Source organism: Sus scrofa, chromosome 18 (genome assembly GCF_000003025.6).
Source record: "Sus scrofa isolate TJ Tabasco breed Duroc chromosome 18, Sscrofa11.1, whole genome shotgun sequence".
NCBI classification, from domain to species: Eukaryota; Metazoa; Chordata; class Mammalia; order Artiodactyla; family Suidae; genus Sus; species Sus scrofa.
This window is the reverse complement of record NC_010460.4, coordinates 51,179,232-51,196,059: the sequence shown is the minus strand read 5'-3', so window position 1 is coordinate 51,196,059 and position 16,828 is coordinate 51,179,232. Positions and strand designations below refer to the sequence as shown.

At 45.7% G+C, this 16,828-nt stretch overlaps 1 protein-coding gene across 2 annotated transcripts in view; it reads left to right on the top strand.

The window, feature by feature from the left end:
* BLVRA (biliverdin reductase A) overlaps positions 10,567–16,828 on the top strand; it is a 53,918-nt gene continuing 47,656 nt past the window's right edge. The window contains exon 1 of one of the 2 annotated variants that reach the window (XM_003134889.4): positions 10,567–10,727. The gene's annotated coding sequence lies outside the window, so the exon portion shown is untranslated. The remainder of the gene's footprint in view (positions 10,728–16,828) is intronic. The other variant, XM_021078651.1, reaches the window with a different exon arrangement.

Genomic DNA, 16,828 nt, shown 5'->3' with positions numbered 1-16,828 from the left:
AGAAATGAAGCTGGAGCCTTAACATAGGTCCTTATTGTTTGGTTGGTTGTTGGTTTTATTTTGTCCATTTGTTTGGTTTTGTGTCTGTTTTATTGTTTTGGCTGCCCTGCAGCATATGAAGTTCCCGAGCTGCAGGTTTGAGCTGCAGCTGCAACCTAAGCCTTAACCCACTCTGTGGGGCCAGGGATCAAACCTGTGTCCCAGAGCTCCCAAGATGCTGCTGATCCCGTCGTGCCACAGTGTGAATTCTAGCCCCTTATTGTTTAATGCTGCTTGAGTGGGGGCTTCCTGCTACTGCCCCCACCTCCACCTGCCACCAAGTCCTTCCAGTTGGAGAGGGTTACTACTTTGCATGATGGAAAGTTCTTAATCAAAAAACAAGTAGAGGAGTTCCCTTCATGGCTCAGTGGTTAACGAATCCAACTAGGAGCCATGAGGTTTCGGGTTTGATCCCTGGCCTTGCCCAGCGGGTTAAGGATCTGGCGTTGCCATGAGCTGTGGTGTAGGTAGCAGACACGGCTTGGATCTGGGGTTGCTGTGGCTGTGGCTGTGGCCGGCAGCTGTAGCTCTGATCGGACCCCTAGCCTGGGAACCTCCATATGCTGCGGGAGTGGCCCTAGAAAAGGCAAAAAGACAAAAATAAATAAATAAATAAAAGTAGAAGCTGAACATAAAATCAGACTTCGCAGGGATTAAGATAAACCAACACACTCACGACACATCATTACAGGAAAGTTAGGGTGTTGACAGCCTCATCCTTATGCTCTACACTTGAAGACATGCCTGGCTGCTCTCACAGGCTTAAGTGCCTGTGGGTGTGTTAGTCTGACTCAGGACGTGAACATCCATGGGGTTGGCCTAGCCAGCATCTCTTCTCCTAATAACAGAACCCAGCATTGCCTTTTGGGCACCACCTCCTCTCTGTGTGGTTGATTTAGGTGATCTCACATTCAGGCCCCCAAGTGTGGCTTGTGATCTATCCCGGTGCCGCCACCCCGCTTCTCAGCCTGCACCTCCAAATCCTTGTTGCGTGTAGGCAAGGACTGAGGGAGAGAGAGCGCCGAGCAGACGAACTTGACAAGACTACAGGAAGGCTAAGAAGGAGAAGACTTGAGTGACTCAGGCGGGAGAGGAAGGTATTTACGGTAAGAAGTCATCAGATTGTATATGCAAGGAGGGTCTCTTGATCTATGCATGTGGGATGAGAGCGAAAGATGAGTCAAGGATAACACCAAGTTTTTGGCCTGAAGAACTGGCAGGGTGGAGCGGATAATCACGTGGGAAGAGTAAATGTGGGGAGAAGACCAGGGGCACTGGTTTGAACAAGATGACATGGAGACTATTTCAGATATCCAAGAGGAGATACTACGCAGATTGCTGAGGAGTTCAGAAGACAGGTACGGGCTGTGGATAACAATTTAAAACCAAGATAAAAAGACTTGCCCTCTCTCCCTTCACTTAGTTAAGCGTATTTGTCAGGTCATAGAATAAAGGATGGGACCTCTCTGTGGAGGGAAATGCCAGTCAACCTAATGAGTCAGAGTTCTGATTCTGAGAAGATGGTGGAGTAGGTTGCACCATGAATATGTCTCCCCATCCAGACAACAATGACAGTGTCAGAATCTGTCTGAACTGACTCTTTTTTTTTTTTTTTTTTTTTTTTTTTTTGCCTTTTCTAGGGCCACTTCCATGGCATATGGAGGTTCCCAGGTTAGGGATCGAATCGGAGCTGTAGCCGCTGACCTACACCACAGCCACAGCCACAGCAACGCCAGATCCGCACCGCATCTGCAAGCTACACTGCAGCTCACAGCAACACCAGATCCTTAACCCACTGAGCGAGGCCAGGGATCGAACCCACAACCTCACGGTTCCTAGTTGGATTCATTAACCACTGAGCCAGGATGGGAACTCCTGAAGTAACTCTCTGGGAACTCCAGTCTGCTGAAGACTCTCAACTTCCGGGGGAAGACTGGGACAGTAAGTTGGGGTTAATTTCAGTCAATTTCAACTCTTAGCACAGTTGCAGCTACCCATCTCTCATCCCCAGCTGCATGGCAGACAGCTGTGTACATGTTTCTGGAGCAGCTTACACACAACTTACAGGAGTCAGGGGCCTGTCCTCCAGATATCTGTTCTCTGATGACTGACTGCTGCTTATGATGACAGAGCTGTAGTAAAAGAGGTGGGAAGCCATCGTTGTTCACCTGCCCTCATTGTCACAAGCCCCTCCCTCCCATCAGAAGTGCTGTCCAGGGGACTAAAAGAACCAATGTCCTTTCCCACCCACATCTTCCTTCCCCCCCCCCTTGGTAGCCATACGTTTAAGACTAGGAGATAAAAAAAACAACTGCATATAAGAAGAAAGTATAAAGTGACCACACTTGCCCAGGAACTGGCTCATAAAAGACCTGAGAAAACATTAACTTTACACCTTAGGCTGATCCTCACCACATAGACAGCCTACAATTATCAAAAAAAACAATAACAGAAATCAATAAGCCACGGGGAAGGGGGGAAACCTGATCACCAGCATTACCACATCATTAGATTCAAATGATCAGTGCTCAAGAAGAAAAAAATCGCAAGGCATACAGAAAAACAGAAAAATACAGCCCATTCAAAAGAAAGAAATCAAAAGAAATTGTTCCTGAAAAAGATCTAATGGCAGATATATTAGGCAAATCTTTAAAACAAATCTTCAAAGGAAGATGTGGAAAAAGTCAAGAAAACAATGTGTGAGCAAAATGGAAATACCAATATATAGAAAGCCTAAAATGAAATCAAAAAGAAATTCTGGAGCTGAAAAGTACAATGACTGAAATGAAAAATTCACAAGAGGAATTCAAAGGCACATTTGAGCAGGCTGAAGAAAGAACTGGTGAACTTGACAGGACAATTAAAATGAGCAAGTATGAGGAACAGAAAGAAAAAATTCAAAAGTGAACATAGCCTAAGGGACCCTCAGGATAATCAAGCATAAAATATATGCCTGTGGGAGTCCAAAAAGAAGACCAGAGAGAGAAAGGGGTAGAGAGAATATTTAAAGATTTAATGGCTGAAAACGTCCAAACTTGGATGAACAATAGGAATACAAACATCCAAGAAATTTGATGAACTCCAAGTAAGATGAACTCAAAGAGATCCATACCAAGATACATAAATTAAACTTATAAAAGCCAAAGAGATAATCTTGAAAGCAGTCAAGAGAGGAGAAAATTATCACATACAAGGAATCCTCAAAAAGATTACCAGCAAATTTCTTTCTTTCTTTTAACTGCCACACCTGTGGCATGTGGAACTTACCAGGCTAGGGATCAAACTGGAGCTGCAGCTGCCAGCCTATGCCACGGCCACAGAAACATGGGATCCTAGTCACACCTGTAACCTAAGCCACAGCTCACGGCAATGCCAGATCCTTAACCCACTGAGAAAGGCCAGGCATGGGATCGAACCCACATCCTCATAGATACTATGTCGGGTTCTTAACCTGTTGAGCCACATGGGAACTCCTGATCATCAGTAAATTTCTTTTTTTTTTTTTTTTTTTTTTTTTTTTTTTGTCTTTTTGCTATTTCTTGGGCCGATCCCTCGGCATATGGAGGTTCCCAGGCTAGGGGTCGAATCGGAGCTGTAGCCACCAGCCTACGCCAGAGCCACAGCAACGCGGGATCCGAGCCGCGTCTGCGACCTACACCACAGCTCACAGCAACGCCGGATCATTAACCCACTGAGCAAGGGCAGGGACCGAACCCGCAACCTCATGGTTCCTAGTCGGATTCGTTAACCACTGTGCCACGACGGGAACTCCAGTAAATTTCTTATCAGAAACCTTGACAGCCAAACAGGCAAAGTGCAAAAAGGCAAAAAAAAGATATCAATAAAAACATAAATCTGACCAAATTGTCTTTCAAAAGTGAGGGGGAAATCAAGACAATCTTAGATAAACACAAATGGAGGGAGTTGGTAACCATTAGATCCGGCCTGCAAGAAATGCTTAAGGAAGTCCTGCAAGGTGAAAAAGGTACATGAGACAGTAACTCAAAGCTGTATGGAGCAATAAAGATCTCGGTAAAGATAAAAGGGCAATCGTAAAAGCTACCTCTTAGGGAGGCGTTCCCATCGTGGCTCAGTGGTAAATGAATCCGACTGGGGACCATGGGGTTGCAGGTTCGATCCCTGGCCTTGCTCAGTGGGTTAAGGATCCAGCGTTGCCGTGAGCTGTGGTGTAGGTCGCAGACACGGCTCGGATCCTGAGTTGCTGTGGTTCTGGCGTAGGCCAGCAGCTATAGCTCCGATTTGACCCCTAGCCTGGGAACCTCCACATGCCGCGGGAGCGGCTCAAGAGATAGCAAAAAGACAAAAAAAAAAAAAAAAAAGCTGCCTTTTAGTAACAGTGGTTTATAACTGCACTTTGCTTTCTACATGAGTTAAGAAACTAATAAAGAAAAAATTATTATTTGGTATAAAAGCTAGTATTATTGTATCTTGGTTTGTTACTTCCAATGTTTTCTACCTAATTTAAGAGACTAATACATTTGAAATAATTACTAGTTTATGTTTTGGGGGCACACAATGAATAAAGATGTAATTTTGTGGCATCACTAACTAAAGGAGCAGTTTTCGTAAGTCAGTGAAGTGAAGCCTGTATAAATTAAAATCAGAGTGTCATAACTTTAGGATGTTAAATGCAATTCCCATGGTAGCCACAAAGAAAACAGCTGTCGGAGTTCTTTTGTAGCAGTGGGTTAGGGGTCCAGTGTGTTGTCACTGCATCAGCTTGGGTTTCTGCTGTGGTGTGGGTTTGATTCGTAGCCCAGGAACGTCCACATGACATGGGTGAAGCCCTCCTCCCCCCCCAAAAAAAAGCTGTCAAATATACATAAAAGGAAATGAGGCGTTTCCATTGTGGCTCAGTGGTTAAGCAGCCAACAGAGTGTCTGTGAGAATGTGGGTTTGATCCCTGGCCTTGCTTACTGTGTTAAGGATCTGGTGTTGCTGCAAGTTACTGCACAGGCTGCAAATGTGGCTTAGATCCAGTGTTGCTGTGGCTATGGCATAGGCCTGCAGCTTCAACTCTGATTCATTTGACCACTCACGTGGGAACCTCCATATGCTGCAAGTGTGGCCTTAAAAAAGAATTTAAAAAAAAGGAAATGAGAAAGGAATTTGAACATTTCACTATGGACTAAACACAAAAGAAGACAGTAATGCAGGAAATGAGAGACAAAAACAGCTATAAGTCATATAGAAAACACCTAGCATAATGACAGAAGAGCCTTCTTATCAGTAATTACTTTAAATGTCAATAGATTAAACCCTCTAACCAAAAGACCCAGATTGGTGAAATGGATTAAACAAACACACAAACTTGATCCAACTCTATGCTGTCTACAAGACTCATCTGGGATCCAAAGACACAAACACATTGAGAGGGAAAGGATGGGAAAATATAGCCCACGAAAGTAGTAACCAGGAGTTCCCGTCGTGGCGCAGTGGTTAACGAATCCGACTAGGAACCATAAGGTTGCGGGTTCGATCCCTGGCCTCACTCAGTGGGTTAAGGATCCGGCGTTGCCATGAGCTGTGGTGTGGGTTGCAGACGCGGCTCGGATCCAGCGTTGCTGTGGCTATGGTGTAGGCCGGCGGCTACAGCTCCAATTGGACCCCTAGCCTGGGAACCTCCACATGCCGAGGGTGCGGCCCCGGAAAAGGCAGAAAGACAAAAAAAAAAGAAAAAAGAAAAAGATAAAGAAAGAAAGAAAATAGTAACCAAAAGAGACCAGATATGGCTGTAATAATATCAGACAAGATAGACTTTGAATTAAAAAAAAGTTTATAAGGAAGGATGTTACATATTAATAAAAGATTTGGTAAATCATGAAGATGTAATGATTATAAACATTTTCACAGCCAGTTACAGAACATCAAAATATATGAAGCAAGAATCAGGGAGTTCCCATTGTGACTCCATGGTAACGAACCCAACTAGTATCCACAAAGATTCGGCTTTGATCCCTGGCCTTGCTGAGTGGATTAAGGTTCCAGCATTGCTGTGACCGATGGTATAGTTCGCAGACACGGCTCAGATCCCAAGTTGCCGTGGCTATTGTGTAGGCTGGCAACTACAGCTCTTATTCGACCCCTAGCCTGGGAACTCCATATGTAACAGCATCAAAAAGAATAAAATACTCAGGAATTAAATTAACCAAGGGGGTGAATGGTTGCACAATGAAAACTACAAAACATTGCTGAAAGAAATTAAAGAAGCCATAAATAAATGGAAACACATCAAATGTTCAAGGAATGGAAGCCTTAGTACTGTTAAAATGTCAATAATACCCAAAGCAATCTACAGATTCAAAGTAATCCATATGAAAATTCCAATGATGTTGGAATTTGTAAAAGTAGAAAAAGCCACCCTAAAATTCACATGGAGTTTCAAGGAACCCCACCCTAAAATTCATATGGAATTTCAAGGGACCCCAAATTTCCAAAACAATCCTGAAAAAGAGCTACAGTGGAGGACTTTACCCCTGATTTCCTGATTTCAAAACTATGACAAAGCTACAGTAATCAAATGAGTGTGGTTCTGGAATAAAGACAGAGATATTGACCAATGGACTAAAATAGGGAACTAAAAAATAAACCCTCAGACGTGGTCAAATGACTTCTCCCAAGGGTGTCAGGACCATACAATTGGGAAAGAACAGTCTGTTCAACAAATAGTACTGGAAAAGCTAGCTATCCACACAAAAAAGGGTAAGCTGGACTCTTATGTAACACCACATATAATAATTAACTCAAAAAGGATCAAGGATCTGAATGTAAGACCTAAAACAATAAAACTCTTTGAAGAAGGAATTCCTGTCATGGCACAGTGGTTAACGAATCCGACTAGGAACCATGAGGTTGCTGGTTTGATCCCTGGCCTTGCTCAGTGGGTTGAGGATCTGGCGTTGCTGTGTAGCAGGCCATAGGCTACAGCTCTGATTAGACCCCTAGCCTGGGAACCTCCATATGCCAAGGATGAGGCCCTAAAAGGACAAAAAACAAACAACAACAACAACAACAACGAAACCTCTCTGAAGAAAAGTTTTCATGACATTGGATTTAGCAATGATCTCTTGTATATGACACCAAAGGCACAGGTAACAAAAGGAAAATAGACAAAATGGAGTTCACTCAAGTTTAGAAATTTTGTGCATCCAAAGACACCATCAACAGAATAAGAGGACTACTCACAGAATGGGATGAGATATTTGAAAATCATCTATCCAATAAAAGATTAATATCCAGAATATATATAGAAAATTCCTAAATGCAAAAGCAAAAAGCTGAACAACCTGATATAAAATGAGAAAGATTTTTCTCCAAAGAAGAGCTATAAATGGCCAGTAAGCACAGGAAGAGATGCTTAGCATCACCAATCATTAGGGAAATGCAAATCAAAACCACAGTGAGATACCACCCTACACCTATCAGGGTGGCTACCATCTAGAAAACAGATTGAGTGTTTCCAAGGACGTGGGGAAACTGGGATCCTTGCGCACTGCTGCTGGGAATGTAAAATGATACCATTGCTGTGGCAAACAGTACAGTGTTTCCTCAAGTAATGAAAAATAGACTTACTACATCATCTAGCAATTCTGCTTCTGGACATATACCCAAAAGAATTGAAAGCAGGGTCTCAAAAGAGATATTTGTATACCCATGTTGATAGGAAACTCATTTGTATGAATTATTTGTATTATTTCTTCATAACAATTACTCATAATAACTAAACTGTGGAAGCAACTCAAGTGTCCATCGGTGGATGAATGGACAAGCAAAATGTGGATACACATACAAGGGAATGTTGTTCTGTCTCACAAAAGATGGACATTCTGCAATGTGTTACGGCATGTATGAACCTTGGGGACACTATGCCGGATGAGATAAGCCAGTCAGAAAAGGACACATGTAATTGAGCTGGACCCTTTAGGGCCTTCGCAGGCCAGGCCCGTCCCCCATGTCCTCTGCTTTAGCTCCTCTCTGCAGTGTGACATGTTTCTTGTTGGAGGTTTATAGGCACATCATAACCTGACCTCTGCAGAAAGTTATAAGAACAAAGGATTTCTGCACCAGGCAGTTTGCAAAACCACCCACCCTCCTCCCTCACTTTGCCTTTAAAAATGTCTTGCAGGAGTTCCCGCTTTGCTGCAACAGGATCCCTGGCATCCCTGGAACTCTGGGAACAGGTTCCCCAGGCATAGAGGGTTAAGGACCCAAGGTTGCCACAGCTGGGGCTAAAGTCAAGACCGAGGCTTAGATCTAATCCCTGACCCAGGAATTCCACATGCAAAGCGTTTTTCCAAAAGGAAAAAAAAGAAAAAAGAAAAAAAAATGTTTTGCAATTTTGGTTTGGGAAATTCGGGATATTTAGGGGGAACAAAACACCGATTTCCTTGCATGGCCATGCAATAAACCTTTCTCTGCTCCACTTTGGTTTGTTTTGGCCTCACTGTGCATCGGACACGCAGACTTGGGATAACACACACACCGTATGATCCTACTTACCTGAGGGAGTTGCAGTAGTCAAAATCATAAAAAAAGAAAGGGAATGGTGAATACTAGGGCTGGGGGCAGGGAATAATGGGGAGTCATTTTTTAAAAAGAGTATAGAGCTTCAGTTTCACAAGATTGTAATAGGAAAGTGTTAGAAACATCGAGAGAAGAAGGAGGCAGAGACCAGAGCAGGGAGCTCTAGAGCAGGGGAGTTTATCAAAGGACAGAGCTAGGAGGAGCCCTGAGCAGAGAGAACTCAGGATCCCCTGAGCTTAGGGAGCAGCTAGTTATATATGGCAAGGGGTAGTTTCTGTTTTTAGCAGAGCTTCCTGATAGAGTAAGAAACAGGGAAGATACAAGTTCTATTGTTACAATTTAAGGGTTTCTCCAGCTATTCTTGTCTTGCAGCTTTGTGTTTCATTGTATACACTTACCCCCTAACAGAAAGAACATAGCTCTACCTCAACTCTGTTCCCTTTACCTTTGTGCTTTGTGCCTGTGCTTAGTCATGCTGGCTCAGCAGCTTTTGTAAAAAGGATGTTACCTATGGCTTGAAATATTCAGGATAGCCTATTCTGGGGGCTCTGAACTTGAAGAACCCATTCATATAGAGATTAAAAAGTTGCGGAACAGAGACTAACAACAGAGTCTTGGAGGAGGTTTATAGGAACTTGGTGAGCCACCTACAGTGGACAGCCATAGGAAGTGTCCCTCACCAAGAAGTTTGAAACTAACCATGCTCCCTCACCTTGCGTTTAAAAGTGCTTTGCTGAGGGAGTTCCCGTCGTGGCGCAGTGGTTAATGAATCCGACTAGGAACCATGAGGTTGCCGGTTCGATCCGTGGCCTTGCTCAGTGGGTTAAGGATCTGGCGTTGCCCGTGAGCTCTGGTGTAGGTTGCAGACGTGGTTCGGATCCCGCGTTGCTGTGGCTGTGGTGTAGGCCGGAGGCTACTGTCTGATTGGACCCCTAGCCTGGGAACCTCCATATGCTGCAGGAGCGGCCAAAGAAATGGCAAAAAAGACACCCCCCTCCCCCCAAAAAAGTGCTTTGCTGAAGCCCCGCAAAGAGTTAGGGAGTTTGGGAGCACCAGTCTCCTTGCATGGCCCTGCAATAAACCTTCCTCTGCTGGAAACTCTGATCTTTCCGTTTGTTTGACCTCACTGTGCACCAGGAACACGAACTTATATTTGGTAACGAGATAAAAGCGCTTGTGGGGATGGATAGTGGTGGGTTTTGCACAATGTGAACGTATTTAATGCCGCTGAACTATACACTTAAAAATGGTTAAGATGGGAGTTCCCATCATGGCTCAGTGGTTAAGGAGAACCCGACTAGCATCCAGGAGGACGCAGGTTCCATCCCTGGCCTCGCTCAGTGGGTTAAGGATCTGGAATTGCCTGTGGGGTGGTGTAGGTTGCAGACATGGCTCGGACCCAGCGCTGCTGTGGCGTAGGCTGGCGGCTACAGCTCCGATTTGACCCCTAGCCTGGGAACCTCCACATGCTGCAGGTGCCACCCTAAAAAGACAAAAGACAAAAAAAAAAAAAAAAAAAGGTTAAGATGGAAGTTTTATGTGTATTTTCACACACACACACACACAGAGCCCTTCGCTGCCTGTTTTCCGGGGCACTGGGGCTCCTAACCCAGAAAGGATCTAGTGGGTTCCATGGGGCAGGAGTAGAGCGGAGCAAGGGGCTGCTATGCCCACCACTAAGAGGACAGAGCACACCATGACTGGCCTGCGAGGCTGCTGAAGGCCCCGAACTTGGGTCCAGGGCTCCCTCTCCCCTGTGGACGAGAGCCCTGGGCCCACTCGCCCGGCGGAGCAGAGCGCAGCGACAGGGCACGAGCTGGGCGGGATACCCGAGCGGGGAGAAGGTCCCAGCCAGCCCTTCGAGTCCCATTGCGCCAGAAGGTGCTGGGGCCACGCCCTCCCAGGAGGAGGCTTGAGGCGGGACCCCGCCCCTCACGGCCCCGCCTCCCCCTCCCCCCTCCCCTCTCCCCCGCCCCTCCCCTCGCCCCTCCCCTCGCCCCTCCCTCTGGCTCCCCGACCCCGCGCTCCCCCGAGTCCTCCCGCCCAGCGGCCAATCCCGGCTGCGCTCCGGCCTGTTCTCTGCGCGGTGGTGGCGCCGAGCGCGGAGACTGCCCGGCGAGCTCAAGCTTTGTGCTCAGCGGCAGGTAAGGGCGCGCGGGGGATCGGGGTCGCGTAGAGCTTTGCTAAAACCCTCAGGCCGAAGCGTGAAAACCGCTGCCAGCCGGGGACCCGGTGCCCGATCCGCTGTCCTGCCCGAGCTTTCGGCGCCGTCCACCTCGCCCCGCCCGGGCCCGTCGCCTGAACGGACGATCGAGAGGCTTGGCCGGCCGGGGATCGCGAGGTGCTCTCCCAGAGAAGGCCTTTCTCAAGTGGCAAAGACCGACTGTTCAAAACATTGCATCTGTATTTCACTCGTAAAGTGGTTATGGTTTTGGGTGGGTGCTACGCGTGGTGCGGCGAAGTCTCGCGGCGCTGCCCCGGCATCTCCAGCCCGGATGAGGGTTCGGCCCGGCGGGGAATCGGAGGACCGCGCAGGCTGGGGTTCTGGCCCTCGGTACAAACCCTGCACGGGTCACTTAATCTCTCCTGGCTGCACTGTCCTCTTTGGAAACTGGAAAATGTTACGAATTTCATTTGTTGTGAGGGTTACATGAATTACGTGCACTCTGAAAAAACGAAGGTTGAGCTGCCCCCAGCAACAGGATAATCTAGACAGAGAGGTATTTCTAAGTACTGATACCCTGAATTGTTCTGCAAAGACAGTTGGCAGCAAAATCACGTAGAAGAGTAAGAAATCATATAAATATATATATAACCACATATTGGGTGCAGAGATCACGTAAAGCAGGAGAGAAGTGGTGGGGGGAGTAAAGTGGGATCTTTCTGTGAAAATGGAGATGCTCCGTATTTAATTAATTTACATTTAAGTAGCCAGTGTGTCTTACAGGACAATGCAGACCTGTGTTGTTTTTGGGCTTGAGTCTCAGATTTGTCTCTGTGAAAGTAGTCTTGGTCGGTTGCTTAGTTCTTGTCATTTGAAAGCAGAGTAGATTCGTTCATTCATTCATTCTTCAAATATTAATGGACTTGAAGAAGCAGAGCCATTTCTTGAGATTAGCTATAAGGGCAATTTTCTGTATTTCATGATTAGAGCACCCTGATGTATTGCCATGTAAAAGACTGTTCAGTTGAGGAATTGGGGCTGGCAGGGACGGAGCCAGTGGATATGGCATCATTTATAGCTTTTTTTTTTTTTTAAGGGTTTTGAATAATTTTCTAAATGTTAACCAGCCTTTATGGAAAAAATTTAAAATATGTAGATACGCAAAAAGAAACAAAGTCACTAAAAAAATTCCACCACTCAGAGACATAATGAAAGTTACTATTTTTTTTTTTTTTTTTTAGGGTTGCACCTGCCGAATATGGAAGTTCCCAGGCTAGGGGTCAAATCCGAGCTGCAGCTGCAGGCCTACACCACAGCCACAGCAATGCCAGATCCTAGCTGAGTCTGCGACCTACACCACAGGTCATGGCAACACCAGATCTTTAACCCACTGAGCAAGGCCAGGGATCAAACTCACATTCTCGTGGACACTAGTCGGCGGCGGGTTCCTTACTGCTGAGCCACTTGGAGAACTGCCACAGTTACCATCTTGATGTTATATTTCCAGGCTTTTGCCCCATGTAGCCATTTTATTTTCCCTGGCACAGGCCCTAAAGTATCCAAAACCCTCCAAGGAAGGAAAATCCAGCCTGGGGGTGAGTTTCTTTTTCCTTAACCCTTGGACCTCTCAGGCCAGCACTTGGCCCCATCTGAGAAGGAACCATCTCCCCGGTCCTTCCCCCATACGTCTGCCAGTAGCCTGGCTTTGGGGCATCTGAGAGCATTTCAGAGAGGAAGAAAGTCACAGCTGTGGTTCATTCTGCACGAAGTGTGATCCCAGAGTTTCTCATCCTTAGCATGGTTGATATTTGGGGCTGGATAGCTCCTTGGCGTGGGAGGGGGCTATCCTATGCATTGTATGATGTTTAGCAGCATTCTGGCTTACTCGCCTGTTCTCATCATGACAATCAGAAATGTGGATAGGAGTTCCTGTTGTGGCGCAGTGGTTAACGAATCCGACTAGGAACCATGAGGTTGCGGGTTCGGTCCCTGCCTTTGCTCAGTGGGTTAACGATCCGGCGTTGCCGTGAGCTGTGGTGTAGGTTGCAGACGCGGCTCGGATCCCGAGTTGCTGTGGCTGTGGCATAGGCCGGTGGCTACAGCTCCGATTTTACCCCAGCCTGGGAACCTCCATATGCCATGAGAGCAGCCCAAAGAAATAGCAAAAAGACAAAAAGACAAAAAAAAAAAAAAAAAAAAAAGAAAAGAAATGTGGATAGATGGAGTTCCCGTTGTGGCTCAGCGGAAACCAATCTGACTAGGAACCATGAGGTTGCAGGTTCAATCCCTGGCTTCTCTCAGTGGGTTAGGAATCCGGTGTTGCGTGAGCTGTGATGTAGGTCACAGAAGTGGCTCGGACCTGGTGTTGCTGTGGCTGTGGCGTCGGCCCGAGGCTACAGCTCTGATTAGACCCCTAGCCTGGGAATCTCCATATGCTCTGGAGTGAGGCCCTAAAAAAGCAAAAAAAAAAAAAAAAAAAAAAAAAGACCCCAGAAATGTGTATAGAGACCACTTAGCCAACAGATATCGCTCCATTTCAAAAGAGGTTTGTGTTCCAATTTGCGTGTAGGAGAAAGACTGAGACAGGCATAAGTCAAACTAAGGGAGCTGTTTAGTCCTGACTGTACCATTTATTTTTGGTGAGATTTCGATGGGCGTCAGGATGGAAACAGGACAAAAACCACAAAAATGAAGGACATTTTGGAGGGACTCTAAAGAGGAAGGGGGTGGGATTCAGGGAAGCAGCAGGTGACATCGAGGCACCCGGGGAAGAGGGTTGGTGGTGTGCCATTCCGCGCCCTGGTCTGAAGGGGCAGGGAAAGGACTTTGGAGTGAGAGCTTAGACGTGGGGGTGGGTTGGGGCACTGGAGGAGAAGCCGCCTGCCAGGGCTGCTGTGGCCTTGGCAGAACACAGCCACTGCCAGAGCTGCAGCCCAGCAGCACGGGCAGGCAGGGGATAAGTTCACCGCCTCTCCGCTTGTTGTGAGTACTGCTCACCCACACCACAGGCCGGTAAATTGAGAGATGAGATGTTGGGGTAAGGAACAGCAACTTTTTGGGAAAACAAGAAGACCAAGACGATGGTAGACGAGTGTCCCTAAGAACCATCTTGCTTGAGTTAGAATCCAGGCTGTGAAGGGGTGGGGGTGTAGCGGATTGTTACAGCCTTTTCCCTATGGGCCAGGCCAGGTGGGGGGTATGAGAATCTTGGAGTTTTTCAAGTAGGTCTGCTCAAGCTATTCCTGTGAACCGGCAATAAGGCAAATGTTAGTCTCTGTTCTGCAACTTTTTATCTCATATGAGTGAAAAGCATTATATCTTTAAAGGTCCAGCCTGGCAGGCAGCAAGGGCTGTTGTGTATATTTCAGGCTGTAGGCAACATTCTTTTACAGAGCCAGCAGGACTAAGCAGCAGGCACTGGCGCAGGAGGCTTAGAGCTAAAGGAATAGAGTCAATATGGAGTCAGGTGTGTTCTTCTCTGTACACCTTTCCCGCCCTCTGCCTGCCTTCTCCTCTGGCCAAACGCAAACCTGGGGAAGTCAGCCAGCTCCCGAGAGAGTGGGAGGAGGGCAGATGAAGAATGAATGATCTGAAGTCTTCCTGCCCCTGTAGAATGAGAGTTTGAGGGCGTTATAGCTTCTTAAGGGTAAACATGGGAGTAATCGGAGATAGACAAAAAATGTTTTTGAAAAATAAAGTGTGTACACAGGTAGGCTTTTTTGTGGGGGGGCTCACCTGCGGCATAGGGAGGGTCCCAGGCTGGGAATCAAATTGGAGCTGCAGCTGCCAGCCACAGCCACAGCAATGCGCCAGATAGGAGTTGTGTCTGTAACCTATACCACAGCTCACGGCAATGCCAGATCCTTAACCCAGTGATCAAGGCCAAGGACTGAACCTACATCTTCATGGATACTAGCCAGGTTCGTTACCACTGAGCCACAATGGGAACTCCCTCCGGTAGGCTTCTGCTCCTTTGGCCTCTGGCTCTGTTCCACTGCAGTAAGATCAAGTCATGGTATTTTATCTACCGCAGGATTTTTTTTTTTTCTTCAGTGTTAGCAAAGTAGAATTGACAAAAACCAAAAACCAGATGTTTAAAGTTTAACTTTGATACAGATCATGAAAGTCTTCCTCCATCCAGGGAATTAACACACGTTTACTGTTTCTTTTGTTGGTGAGAACATTTAAGTTTTACTGGCTGCACATTTCAACCATACAAGACAGTGTCCTCAACTGTAGTTACTATGTTATACATTAGATCCTCAGACCTTAGTTGTTTTGTAACTAAAAATGTATATCTACCCTTTTAACAATCTGCTCCTATTTCCCCCCTACCCCTGGAAACCACTTTTCTATCCTATTTCCATGAGTTTGATTTTTTTTTCTTTTAGCTTCCCCATATGAGAATTGCTATGCAGCATTTGTCTTTCTCTGCCTGGCTTATTTCACTGAGTGTAGTGCCCTCTGGGTTCACCTCTGTTGTCACAAATGACCAGATTTCCTTCTTTTTTAAGGCTGATGAGTGTTGCGTATATAGCGGTCCCTTGGTATTCGCAGGGGGTTGGTTCCAGGAGCCTCTACGGAGACCAAAAATCCTCAGATGCTCAAGTCCCTCATATAAATGGTATATGTTGCACGGTGAATACAGTTGGCCCTGCCTATAAGTGGGTTTCGCATCCTCAGAAGTGGAGGGCTGACTGTATAAGATGACATTTTCTTTGTCCTTTCATCCCTTGATGGACCTGGGTGATTTTCATGTTGTGGCTGTGGTAAATAATGCTGCAGTAAACATGGGAGTATGTCTGTTATCTCCTAGAGAGAGTTATTTTGTTTCCTTTGGATATATACCCGGAAGTGGGATTGCGGGATCATATGGTAATTCTGTGTGTACTTTCTTGAGGCATCTCCCTGTTGTTTTTCGTGGTGGCTGTACCGTTTACATTCCCATCAACAGTGTACAAGACACAGCTTCCCTTTTCTCTGCACCCTCTCCAGCACTTGTCATTTCCTTTCTTCTTGTTAACAGCCAGCCTGACATGCGAGATGATTTCTTTTGATGGTTTTGATTTCAGTTTCCCTGATGATTAATGATGTTGAACGCTGAAAACGTTTTTTGTGTATCTGTGGATCTTTTGTATGTCTTCCTTGGAAGAAGACCTGTTAAGCCCTCTGCCCATTTTTAAATCGGAGTGTTTGTGTTTTTTTCTATTGAGTTGTGTGACTTCCTTGTATATTTTGGATATTAGCCCCTTGTCAGATAATGTAGTGTGCCCATATTTTCTCCCACTCTGTGGCTTCCTTTGCTTTCATGTAGAAGATTTTTCCTTTCATGTAGCCCCTCTAATTTATTTTTGCTTTTGTTGCCATGGCTGCATATCAATTTTAGGATTGCTTTTTCTGTTTCTGTGATGTGTGCCATTGCAATTTTGTTAGGGATTGCATTGAATTTGTAGATTGCTTTGTGGAATATGAACATTTTAACAGCATTAACTCTTCCCGTCCATGAACATAGACTATCTTTTCACTCATTTATTTATTTATTATTATTATTCTTTTTTTTTATGGCCACATCTGTGGCACATGGAAGTTCCTGGGCCAGGAATTGAATCCACACTGCAGCTGCAGCAACACCAGATCCTTTAACCCACTGTGCTGGGCCAGGGGTCAAACCCATACCTCTGCAGCGACCCAGACCACTGCACTGGGATTCTTAACCCATTGTACCACAGCAGGAACTTCTATTTGTGTCTTTTTTAAAATCTCTTCCATCATCCTGCTGAATAGCATTGAGAACTTTGTCTAGATACTCATGTTGCAACAGAAGAAAGGGTGGGGGAAAAAATGTAATTGTAATGTATACATGTAAGGATAACCTGACCCCCTTGCTGTACAGTGGGAAAATAAAAAAAAAATATATTAAAAGGCTAATTCAATAAACTAATCTGATCAAGCAAAATAAATAAATAAATAAATAAATAAAATCTCTTTCATCAATGTCTTATAATTTTCTTTGTACAAATCTTCACCTCCTTGGTTAAATTTATTCCTATTTTTTGATGCTATAAATGGGATTGCTTTCTC